A 12,420-nucleotide genomic window follows, 5' to 3' on the forward strand; every position below is an offset into this window, starting at 1 on the left:
CCACCTCACCAGGTTCCTCTGCGCTTCCCGAGTCCCTAAACTACTTAGGCTTGACCCTAAGGATCCATGAACCAGCCCTTCCATGGCCTTCCATAGGCATACCTCAGGGAATGTGAGCAAGCTGACCTCATGCCTGGGCAGGGAGGAGCCTCCTAACCCAACGGCCAGTGTCACTCCCGAGGGGAGAGCGAGATCCCCATCACTCTTTAAGCCAACAGGACACCCTGGCCTGAAAACTTCTGCTGTGCTAACACATGGTTTCGGGGCACCCTGCCAACCATTCTCATGGTTCTCTAAGTTATGCTCGCATCCGTATTAAGGACAACCATCCACTGTAAACCTGTTCATCACTCTCTTTATAAACCAGATCAAAACAAACAAGAGAAAGCACAAATAAATATTCTGGAACACCTGGGTGGCTCAGCGGTTGAGCGTCTGCCTTCGGCCCAGGGCATGATCCCGGAGACCCAGAATCGAATCCCACATTAGATTCCTTGCATGGAGCCTGCTTCTCCCTCTGCCTGTGTCTCTGCCTCTCTCTCTCTCTCTCTCTCTCTCTCTGGATCTCTCATGAATAAATACAATCTTTAAAAAATGTGTTTTCATACCTGTGTATTACTTGCTCTTAGGAACACATGAAAGCACCTCAAAGGCAGGCCTGGTTATCATCAAAAGCACAATCCGGTCCTTTCTGCAACGCTCATCACACGTCAGAACGACGAATGCACGTGCTCTTACATCTCCTCACAGCTCTTCCGGACCCGGCTGGCCAGCAGTTATTATCTAGCACTTTCTAAGATGTAGGGAGAAAACATTCCAAAGCCTCAATCAGCTCCCTCCTCAACCACCACCCCACGCCCCCGCCCAGAAAACTTGCTCTGTGCTCAAAACCAAGTCCTTCCTTATTGGGAAACACAGGGTCACATGCCTTGAGGTAGCTGTGCTCACCCGGGCTGACCCTGTCCCTCCCATGATCCATCTGCTCCTGCCACACCAGACGACTCTACACTCACCAAGAGCACAAGGGGTCTTCGGCTCGGCCTGCCTTTGCTCTTGCTGTACTTTCCCACCACAGACGCCCCGCCCCGCTCCTCCATTTGCCACCAGCTGACACCACCATCCTCCCGCTGGCAGGTGGGAAATCTGTGGTGAAGCACACCCCATTTCTCTGGGCAAAGACACAGGTCCTTTTGCTTGCTGTGCTTTTATTAAGTACACATTTCACTCTTTGTTATGACAGATGGTTATCTACTGCCTGTCTCTCTAAGTAAATGATAAGCTCTTTGAGAACATCAAATTGTCAACGTTACATCTCCACAGCACCAGGCTTCACACACACACACACACACACACACACACACACACACACACGGGTTCAAAAATGTCTTTTGAAGGCATTAATTCTCCTGAGAGTTTCTTCCCCCCCTTTTTTAAAAAGATTTTTATGTATTTATTCCTGAGAGACACAGAGAGAGGGGCAGAGACATAGGCAGAGGGAAAAGCAGGCTCCCTGGGGGGAGCCTGAAGTGGGACTCGATCCCAGGACCCCGGAATCATGACCTGAGCTGAAGGCAGATGCTCAACCACTGAGCCATCCAGGTGCCCCTCTCCTGAGAGTTTCATTTAAACTATGTGCTTGCAGAAAGGAGTCTTCAACTTAATTTCATCATGATCCTATTTGTTTTCATAGTACCTAAGGTGAATTTTGAGGGCTTTTTAAAAAAAGCCTGGGCCCCAAACCTGAAGGGAACATTAATTTCCCTCCTCCACCTTAAGTCAGAGACATTATGGATCTCCTTCCCAGTTTTTCACTACCCATCCCCAGTTAGAATCCATATGTCATCTTGCCAGGCTGTATGATTTAATAAAGACCCACTCTGCAAAAGTATCGAATGAAGTGAAAAATTTGAGCACAACATCAAAGCAAACCAACGATAAATTTGCTACTGTGCATTTGTGATATTTCACTGAATTTCCTCATCTCCTGTTGCTCTCATGAGAACAAATAAATGCCTCCTCATTTGGTCGATAATTCAGAATAAACACACAAATGCTTTCATTTTACTTTACAGATCTGTTATTACAGCAATAAATTTGTTTTCATCCACACAAGTAGTAGTATTAAACCATGACTGGATATATGACCTTTAAATTCTCATGCCCCAAGTGTTATTTTAAGGTTGCTTTTACTCAACTTTTATCCTAACACAATGGGGATGAACCTGAGGGTCTTTTTCATGAGCACCACAGGAGCAGCCACTGCAATTAATTCATTACCATATTCAAGGACTGCTTTGCATTTTTTCTTCCTGGAAATTTTAAAATGCTAAATGCAACACACAAAAAAACTTAATTCTTTACTACAGAGTTCAACAAGGCATACTGAGTACTTCATCTGGTCACAAGATCCTGGACAGGTCATTTGATTTCTCCAGCTAAAAAACAGAAGAAGCAGTATAATCTCTAAGGAAACTCCCAATTCTAGTATTCTATGAGAAGATTAAATACTTTTATCTGAATTCCTGTTTACCAATGCACCCTGATTTACTTCACGCAACGTCATTTAATTCCTCAACGTGTGCTTTATCAGCTTTACAACATCACAAAAGTTTTTAAATGATTTTGTGCCACATGCTACACATACTATAATGGGGGAAGGGGATCCTTGCTAGCTTTTCAGGCCATCTAGGATGTCATCTTGGAATTCACAAAAAAGAATGACATAACCCTACAACTCAGCAACAAAAACACCCAAACAACCAAATAAAAAAAAAAAAAAAAACGGGAAAAGATTTGAATAGACATTTCTCCCAAGGCAATATACAAATGGCCAAGAAGCACAGGAAAAGATGCTCACCATCACCAGGTATTATAGAAATGCAAATCAAAAGCACAATGAGAGGGGCGCCTACCTGGCGCCATCGGTAAAGGGTCTGCCTTTGGCTCAGGTCATGATCCCAGGGGCCTGGGGCTGAGCAGGGAGCCTGCTTCTCCCTCTCTCTCTGCCCCTCCCCACTATTCCTTCTCTCCCTAGCTCCCTGTCTCTCAAATAAATAAATAAATAAAATCATTTAAAAAAGAAAAGCACAATGAGATACTACTTCACAGCCTTTAGGAGGCCTACTATCAAAAAACAAAACAAAAAAACCCCTGAAAAACAGAAAACATGGTGGCCAGGATGTGGAGAAACTGGAACCCTCACGCATTACTAGAAGGATGCAACATGGTACAGCCACTGTGGAAAAGTTTGGTAGTTTTAAAACGTGGAATTACCGTGTGACCCACTGGATTGAAAGAATGGGAGGCAGGAACTCAAACTGAGGCTTTTTACACCAACGATCATAGCAGCATTAGTCACAATAGCTGGATGGTAATAATAAACCAAGTGACCTATCAACAGATGAATGGACAAACAACATGTGGGAATATTATTCGGTCTTAAAACACAAGAAGTTCTGGCAACCTGCTACAACACCGATGAACATGGAAAGCATTCTGGGAGGTGAAAAAAAAAACAGATACAAAGATACAAATACTGTATGATTCCATTTATATGAAGTGAGAGTAATTAAATTCATAGGAAGTAGAATGTTGCCAGGGCTTGGGCCAGTGGGGTTACAGCTGATTAGGTACAGGGTTTCGTTTGAGATGAGAAGTAAGTTCTGGGGTGGATGGTGGTGATGGTTGCACAGCATGGTAAACATGCCCAACGCCACCAGATTATACACCTAAAGATGTTTATCCCGGTAAATTTTATGTTATGTAACTTTTACCAGAATAAAAAAAAAAAAGAGACAGGCATTTATGAATTCACTGCTTGCTCCACTGTTTCCTTAGTCCCGTCATGGATGATGGTTATTCTTTGATTCCAGGCAACTTGAAGTATTTGCCAGCCAAATGCGTGTGTGCATGCGTGTGTACACACCCATGCATGCACGCACACGTACACATGCACACACACAAAGAATGAGAGAAAAAGAGGGGAAACGAGGATGTTCAAAATGAAGTAAGGGCCAATTTCCTGTTCATGGTGATGATACCTCAAACCAAGTGAGGAGAAGGCCTCTCCCGGACATGCAAAGGGCTGGATCCTCTGAGCCTCAACCTGGGGGGAGGGATCAGAGCAGTAAAATTTATTAGCAGCACAGCTGGACACAGTGCCTACCTTGAGTGAACGGGAAGGAGAGAGAGGAGATAGCCATCAGGACTTACCCACATGGTTTTTCCTGAATGATAAAAGCTACAACAGTTGAATTCTACACACCACACTCAGTGTGGGAGAATCGTACAAAAACAACAGTGAGGACAAAGCAATATGCTGTTTTATGCCTATTATATAATTTATTAAGAATTTATCTTTTAGGGGACCCCAGGGTGGCTCAGGGGTTGAGCATCTGCCTTCCGCTCAGGGCGTGATCCCGGGGTCCTGGGATGGAGTCCCGCATCAGGTTCCCTGTAGGGAGCCTGCTTCTCCCTCTGCCTCTCTGTGTCTCAGGAATAAATAAGTAAATAAATAAATAAATAAATATAAATAAATAAGTCTTAAGAAAAAGAAAAGAATCTGTCTTTTAATAATTAAAATGTATACACCCAGGCCAAAAACGTGTCATATTAGCACTGTAGCTTTGCCTATGCTCTGAGACAACGCCACGGGGCCCATGAAGACCTGCAGAGGGGATTCACACATATCTAACAGCACTTCCAGAAGCGGGATCTTAGTTGCTCAACTGCTTGATTCAGTTTCATCTAGCTGTTAAAAGTAGTGACATCCTGACAGTCCTATCCTTGTAGCTAGGAGCGGAGACCCTCTACCTAGCTAACTCAAATCCAAGCTTATCACTTTTTCACCTTTTTGTACCTCTCTCTACATAGAGCTAGCACCGAGTAAATACCTGTAAAAATCCGTAACTGAACGAATGAATGATCAAAATAGTCGACTGTTCCAGCTGAATGACTCATCTCAACCCAAACTGCAGCCTGACCTTAAAGAAATTTTTTCAAAAATTTTTTCAGTCTTAATGTATGAAAAGCACCTGTCAGAGAGGTAGATCCCCCCCTGTAGTATTTTAAATTCACCCTGACTTCTCGAATCACCCAACATGACCACACCCAACAGTGGAAACCTGCAGTTTTCTATCCACACTCCCTACGGGGGCCTCCTTTGCAGGCTCCCCCATTTCTACTTTCATTTTATAACGGAGAGAAGGAAGGGGTGCAGGGCCATCTGTGTGGGTCCCTGGGAGTACCCAGAACACCCCACAAGTCCACAGTGTCCTCTTTGGGTGAGAACCACATGTCTGACTTCTCTGCTCCATTCTATTCTACCCTGGGGAACTTAACTTTCAAGGTCAGCTAAACGGTGCACATGAGTTAAGTTTTCCCATATGAACAAAATCCCCACCATTCCCCAAAAAGAGTCAATAAAGATTTACCTTCAGGATTACTATTTTAAAGTGAGATTATACTTTCCTGTTCTTCTGTCAGTTGCAAATCCCCAAACCTACTAGAATTCACTTAAAACTAATCTACAGTGTTTTCATTGGTAGAAAGCAATCAGGAAAGCTCTGACCCACTGAGCAGCTGGGAATTTCTTTGCTGAAGTTTGGTTTAGTCTTTATTTTTCTAGCTGCTGGCCCTGCTAACATGATTCAGTGAAGGTCGTATTTAATCTCGCGGAGAAAAGCTACCTAAGCAGTTCTTAGGTAGGCTTCAGTAAAAATAAATTGCCTTGGCTCTGTGGAGAAGTCTGTTGCTTCACCCCAACAATTATAGTCAAAGGGGACAAATGAAGGCAACTGTAAAATACTGTACTTGATTTTAAAAGAATTCCACTGAATACCCGTTATAGCTAAGTGCGTGTTAATAATAAAGTGATTGTCATAACTAACCCACGAAGAAAGTCGCAGATCCCAAGCACCTATCTTCAGTTTACCGGTGAGTATAGCTTATTTATATGTTCAGCAAAGTATCAGTATGCTCATTGGAACTTAAATGTTAAAGAAAGGGGCTGGTAAGATTGTTTTACAGTCCTACGTACAAAGGAGAAGAAGAAAAAAGTGGGTTTTCGCCTCCTGGATGTTGAACCCCTAATTCAAAGTGACAAATCCTAATGCAAAGCGACAAATCTCAATGTTAATGTGCTCAGTACCTATACCATTAGCTTTCTAACACAAAGCAGACCTGTGCCATCCATTGCAAACTGGAATTCAGCCTTCTGAGCTAGCCTTTGCTTCGGGGCTAAAAATCAAATCAACAAATGTTTATCTAGTTCTTACTGCGTTTCAAGTACTGGTGGGGAATGCAAAGAAATACAACAGGATCCTTGCTCACAAATAACTTGCCACATAGGTGTTACAAATGGAAAAACCCAAGGAATCAACAGTTTTCTGAACAGGTCAAGGGGCTAGAGAAGATTCAAGATGTTTGAGGCTGATTATCAAAGGAATGGCACACACAAGGGGTTGCTTTTAAAGAAATTCAAAGCATTTTGTTATCTCAGGCTGAAGAGATCAGTGGGTTTGTTTGGGGAGGCAGGGAGGTGCATGCAGTTATCACGGAATGATTGCATCACCAAAAGGACTGCTCAAATCTACTTTCCCTCAGTCGTGTTAGCTTTAGTCATTGGATTATAACTTTTCCCCATACTTCTCTTCACGCCTTGCTTCATGTCCTCATTCTGCACCACACCTTGCATGGCAGCCCCATGTGGCCACTACACTCTGGAAATAGGGCCAGGCGGATTCAGATGTCCTATAGGTATAAGACGTCCTATTATAAGAGACACATTAGATCTTGCAGATTCGGTATGAAAAAAGAACGTAAATGACCTCATTAATACTTTCATATGAATCACATGTTCAAAGATAGTATTTTGGACATACTGAGCTAAATAAAATATTAAAATTAATTTCCCTGCTTTCTTTTTACATTCCTAACGTTGGCTACTAGAAAATTAAAAATTATGCCTGTGGCTTATGTTCTATTTCTATTGGGCAGTATTGTCCTAATCAATACTTTTTTTTTAAAGCCATGCTTTGGTGCTCCTCTTCTGAACTGGTAATGGTTATAACCAATACCAGCTCGTAACAACCCAAAAATGTCTCCAGTATCTATAAAGGGATGAAAACTATTCTACTTTTTGTTTTTCAGTTACAAGTCAGGTATCTGGAGGTTTCTGTAGTTGTGAAAAATCTTAGGCCACATTCTTGATGGAGTCACACTAAGTCAGTCTCCAATAAAGGCTGTTGTGTGAGGAAATAAAAATTCTGTAGATTTCTCAGGGTTCCCGTGAGACACCTGACCCACCCGAGACCCAGAAATGTATGCAATATAGAGAATGTCTAGGACATAAAGAGAGGGAACGTCAGCATTCACTTCCCCTAGAAACATTTTGTTCTTCAGCATGCCAGGAGAATTGGATCGGTGGCCATTTGTCTAAATTAACTGCTCTGATCCAAGAGGGTAATTTTACTCCTCTCCCCTCAAGAGGGCCAACTGGTTACAGCCAGGACCAGGGCCCTGGGTTGGTTCCCAGGGTGCCAGGAAGACCCGTCTCCAACATGGACGGTTCAAAAAGAATGAGGCCCAGGTCTCAGGAACACCCCTAGAAAAAGCCTCACATTCCCAAGGGCTGGATGAGAACCCTGGATCCTTTCCATCCACTGTCACAGGAGCAAAGGTGGGGTTTTATTTTTTTCCTTCTCTGTTTCTCCCTTGGGTTGCTCTGACCTCACCGACAGATTGTATTGCCCACACCCACGTTCCACCTGTTTTCACAGTGTCTCCTGAGGGTCTGGGAATGGGTGACCATCGCCACATTACTCAGGCTGTTGACCTGGCCGTGATGATGGATGATAAATTCTTCTTTCCTACCACAGTATCTTGTTTCTGCGGTAATCCCGTACATAAAGATGTACCGATCAAGTGGGGTAACATCTGTGACCCTGCCACACAATGTTTGACAAGACAGCATATCCCACCATCACCAAGGAAGTGGCAAGAGCTGAACTGGGACAAGAGCATCTGTTAGCACCAGCTGGGGGGGAAGCCCAGATTCTAGAGCCTGGCTCCATACATCAAGGCAGGAAAGAGCTCGAGAATGGCCACATCCAAGCATGCCTGGGTGGCTCAATCATTAAGCATCTGACTCTTGATTTCAGCTCAGGTCTTGATCTCAAGGTTGCGAGTTCAAGCCCTGCATTGAGCTCCATGCTTGGGTGTGGAGCCCACTAAAAAAAAAGAAGAAGAAGAAGAAGAAGAAGAAGAATGGCCACATCCAGGTATAGCACCCTCCTCAGCAACGTTCTCATCTTACATTAATCAGAGATGAGGTCAGAGGGGACGCTTCAGAGTCATCTTGAGGGTATTTTTAGGTTATAAAAGCAACTGTACTGCTATATTAATTTGGAAAATACAAGTGTTTCGGGGTGGGGGGAGCCAAGCAGCCTCAATCCCACCATCCAAATATTTTCTGCCAGCTTTTTCTTTAATAATGGAAATATATGAACACACATACATTTTCAAAATAAGGTCACAATTAAGGACCTCTTTTTCTCCACTTAACATGTATCACAAGCACTTTTCCATCATTAGATGCAAAAGCATGAATTTTATAAGCTAGCTATCCTCATCGTCTGGCTGTACCAGAATTCACGTAAACGTGTTCCCACTGCGGGTATTTCAACTGTTTCCAAATTTTCACTCTTACAAAACCTAATTCAATAAACATCCTCGCACATAAATCTTTGTCCCATCTCTGGTTACTTCATATGGGTACGTTCCTAGAAGTGGAATTACTGGAACAGAGTTTAACATTTTCAAGACTTTAAGTCTATAGCACCAAATTGAATTCCAGAAGGTTTATTTCAACATACAATCCCAACTGCAACACCGAGTGCTCAGTTTCAACGTCAGTGACCTACAGTCCCCAGGAACAGCATTTAGAGTTCAGCCTTAACTGGTGCCACCTGTTCTTTAGGGAAACACGGGATGGGCCCAATCTGTTTTCCTGGTTCCCAGTCACCTCCTACAGTCTGACAAAAATAAAACAGCAGCTAGGAAGACCAGCCTTGGCCTAAGAAGGCAGTTCCAATATTTCTAAAAATTTGTATCATCAGGGATCTTCCTCTCAGGGCCCATGGTTGCCTCCAAAGGCAACTGTGGACTGAGTCTGAGGTCTCGAGGGGGGGATGAATTCTTGCAACCGCAGCTCCAGCACCACATCCAAGTGGTAACTACCCACCACGGCCTGTTCACTTGCCCAGAGCCGGCTGATGCCTAGCGGTCTTCCCATCAGACTTTACCCCCCAAAGGATAAAAAGGATTATTAATTTCAAAGTCGGATGGGGAGGGTCCTCTGGTATTTCAACCTGTCTTTGAGTTACTATCCACTAACTGCCGACCTTCTCCTTGCCACCCCGAAACTCCTTCAGTGATATCTGTAATGACACAGAAAATCCACCTGCCTGATTCCCTCTTTTCTCGCTCTCCCACTCAAAAATTCAGGAGGCACTATCCCACCCTACACCATATTCTTGTTTCATCATCTCACCCCTCCCCAAAAGTGTCACCTTCCAATGCCCTCCCACTGCTATCCCAGCCATCCGGGCACCCACTAACACCCTATGCAGGTGCTAGGACACTCTCCTCACCACTCTAACTCTTCTTGTCCTGTTCAATAATTCTAGGGTAAAGAGAACAAAAAAAAAAAAAACTCTCTTCAAAAAATAACATATTAGATATTGCTTGGGAAACAAAGCAATTTGTATGCAGTGCCTTCTCACTCAAAATGTCAACCTCGAGAAATGGGAAAAGGCAGTAGGAGTCTAGGATGATGGGGCCAGGACTGTGTACTCTATCTATAAAACATTTCTTTGGATCCTACACACAAACCTGACATTTATAAGCTAAATAGGAACAAATTAAATTGGAAGCTCGTCTTTCCCTCGATCACACTGGGTGTGTGAGAATAGCAACAGATTGCTAAGTTTGCCTGAAAAGAAATTATTTATGAAAATTACCAGCAAGTACTTAACTCCCCAAAATATTGGTTTAATGAAAATTAGACAGAACTTTATCACACAAAATCCTAAATTATTTTGTTGAACTACATTGGCCTTGCCCTGGAGATACACATGCTCAGAATCCTTCATCAGAAGGAACCGCACAAGCCTTGTTTCTCATAAAAATAGGGACAATGAGGCATGCACATAGAGTGTGAGGCATAGGAGACATTCTTGCTAGACTCCAGTTTTCTCTTGTTTATTGAAAATGAATACTACACTGATAGAGGGGACTAGGAGCTGAAATAGAAACAAACCCATAACTCTTTATGGCCTTCCTAGACCAAGAGACATACACATAAAACAAAGTCCTTCATGCCTCTTCAGAATGGAAAATCCAAAGCAGCACAATCATAACACTAATACCAGTTTTGTATGACAAGCAAGGTCAACACGAGCAGAGCCAACTGAGAGTGACCGCAGGATTCCCTATCCAAAGCCCCATCTAAAACGTGGAAAACTAAAATGTGGAAAACAGGTCTGCATAGCATGGCCTCTGGGACAACGGAAAAATAAAAGATCTGGCCCTGAGAAGAGATCCTTGATTCAGTGGTTCTCCACCTTTGCTCTGGCCCACACATCTGGGGAATGGGGATCCAGGATGCCTGGTGGGGATCAGAGCCTTGCTATGGGGGTGGGGGTGGCAGTTCTTTGTGTGAAAGGGTCAAAGAATCGAGAGAAAGGTTGTAGACAGTGTTAAATATAAAAGTTCCTTATGGCTTCTCAAAGGCCCCCCCCCCGGGGGGTGATTTGATACCCACATAAGCCCCATACGCCATACATAACAGAACGATGCAGCCCCATTTTACAGATGTGAAAAGCAAGGTACCAAGAGGAGAAGTGATTGGGAGAGTAAATGAAAGGGCTGAAAGTCAACTCCAGGCCTCTGGACACTTGAGTTCATGCCCCTTGAACATAGCTGGTTGTCAACAAGTATTTAATAAATTAATGATGTAAAGGTACAGTGTTTGTGTTCATTCAATAACATAACCGCCTGGGTGACTACAATGGTTCATATCCTGGGATTCCTGGCTCCCAAAGTTAACTGTGGCCAGCAGGAGTCCTGGGCTAGTTTCCAACTCAGAAAGCCTAAGGAGACTATGAGTTTATCCAAAATGGGCTGCTCAGAGTCCAAAACGTCAAGTGTCTCTACTTTGGGCTGGAATGAGATCAACCAGACCTGAGGATGCTATTTCTCCCAGGTCAATCAGGAGTTCTGACTAGAAGTCTGATGCAATTCTAATAATAAAAACAGGCATTGAAGTCTTCCTAACTAAACATAATATATTTCAGGGACAGTCTTTCAAAAGATGGAGTTTAAAAAAAAAAAAAAAAAAGATGGAGCTTGTGTGTGGTGGGGGGAAGGATCATTTAAAAAGGATGCTTGAAGGTAAAATGCTGGCAACTAGGGGCCTGCTGCAGGCAGCCCAAGCTATGGCTTGGCATCAGGTGCCCGAGGGCTGAATTTGCTGCTTGTGTATTTCCCTTGGTATATACAAAGTATTGGCTTCACATTTAAATCTGGAACCTATATATAATTTATCAATCTTTGTTGGAAAAAAAAAAATCAAGATTCATTCAACCTTCCTCACTTCCTTTCCTGCCAGGCACCTCCTTGAGAAACACCCTTTAACCCTGCCTGGGGCAAACATTATGCACCAGACATTGATCACACTCAGGACAAAAGCAGGGCAGATCTAGGGCAAAAGGGCAGAAAGTCCTGACCTCCTATCCCACCTGAGAAGAACCTGGTGTCCCATACAGACAAAAAGAACGGATTTTATTAATAAAACTGACACTTCACAGCACTTTACATTATTTGCCTATAGTACCTTACGTACTTTTAAATGTTATATTTTATAAAAATACACTATTTTTTTCACATACACAGTGCTGCACACACAGCAGTCAATAAATGAAAGTGAACCGAGTCCCCTTAATGCTGCTATGGCAAAATACTAACATCAGCTAGGAGCTTATCTGTAATAATGATAATGAATTACAGAGTCTGCAGCAATGGTAAGAAAATTCAGACTAAATGACACTGAGCCTGAGAAGATTTATTTATATAAATATACAGATATATAGATATATATATCCTTGCACACACACACACAGAAAGTATATTGGTATCACTGTTATTTCCATATCATTTGGTCTCCATGGATACCATCCAACTTCTGACAGAAAAAATTCACTGACAATATTATATTTCACTGTTAAATTCTTTGATGCTTTACATAAAATAGCTATTCTGTATTTAATTCCTTGCCGTTATCCATAATACTCTCAGAAGAAGTAAATCCCTTTTTGCTGAAAATTCTGTAAGAGAAAGTCAGTGATCAATCCATAGTCCTGA

General features: G+C 42.9%; 1 protein-coding gene across 5 annotated transcripts in view; it reads right to left on the reverse strand.

The window, feature by feature from the left end:
* IRF2 (interferon regulatory factor 2) overlaps positions 1 to 12,420 on the reverse strand; it is a 79,349-nt gene that overhangs the window by 63,556 nt on the left and 3,373 nt on the right. The window contains exon 2 of one of the 5 annotated variants that reach the window (XM_041751861.1): positions 609 to 793. The exons of the other annotated variants lie outside the window; for them this stretch is intronic. The gene's annotated coding sequence lies outside the window, so the exon portion shown is untranslated. The remainder of the gene's footprint in view (positions 1 to 608; positions 794 to 12,420) is intronic. 5 annotated transcript variants of the gene reach the window in all.

Source organism: Vulpes lagopus, chromosome 4 (assembly GCF_018345385.1).
Source record: "Vulpes lagopus strain Blue_001 chromosome 4, ASM1834538v1, whole genome shotgun sequence".
Lineage (NCBI taxonomy): Eukaryota > Metazoa > Chordata > Mammalia > Carnivora > Canidae > Vulpes > Vulpes lagopus.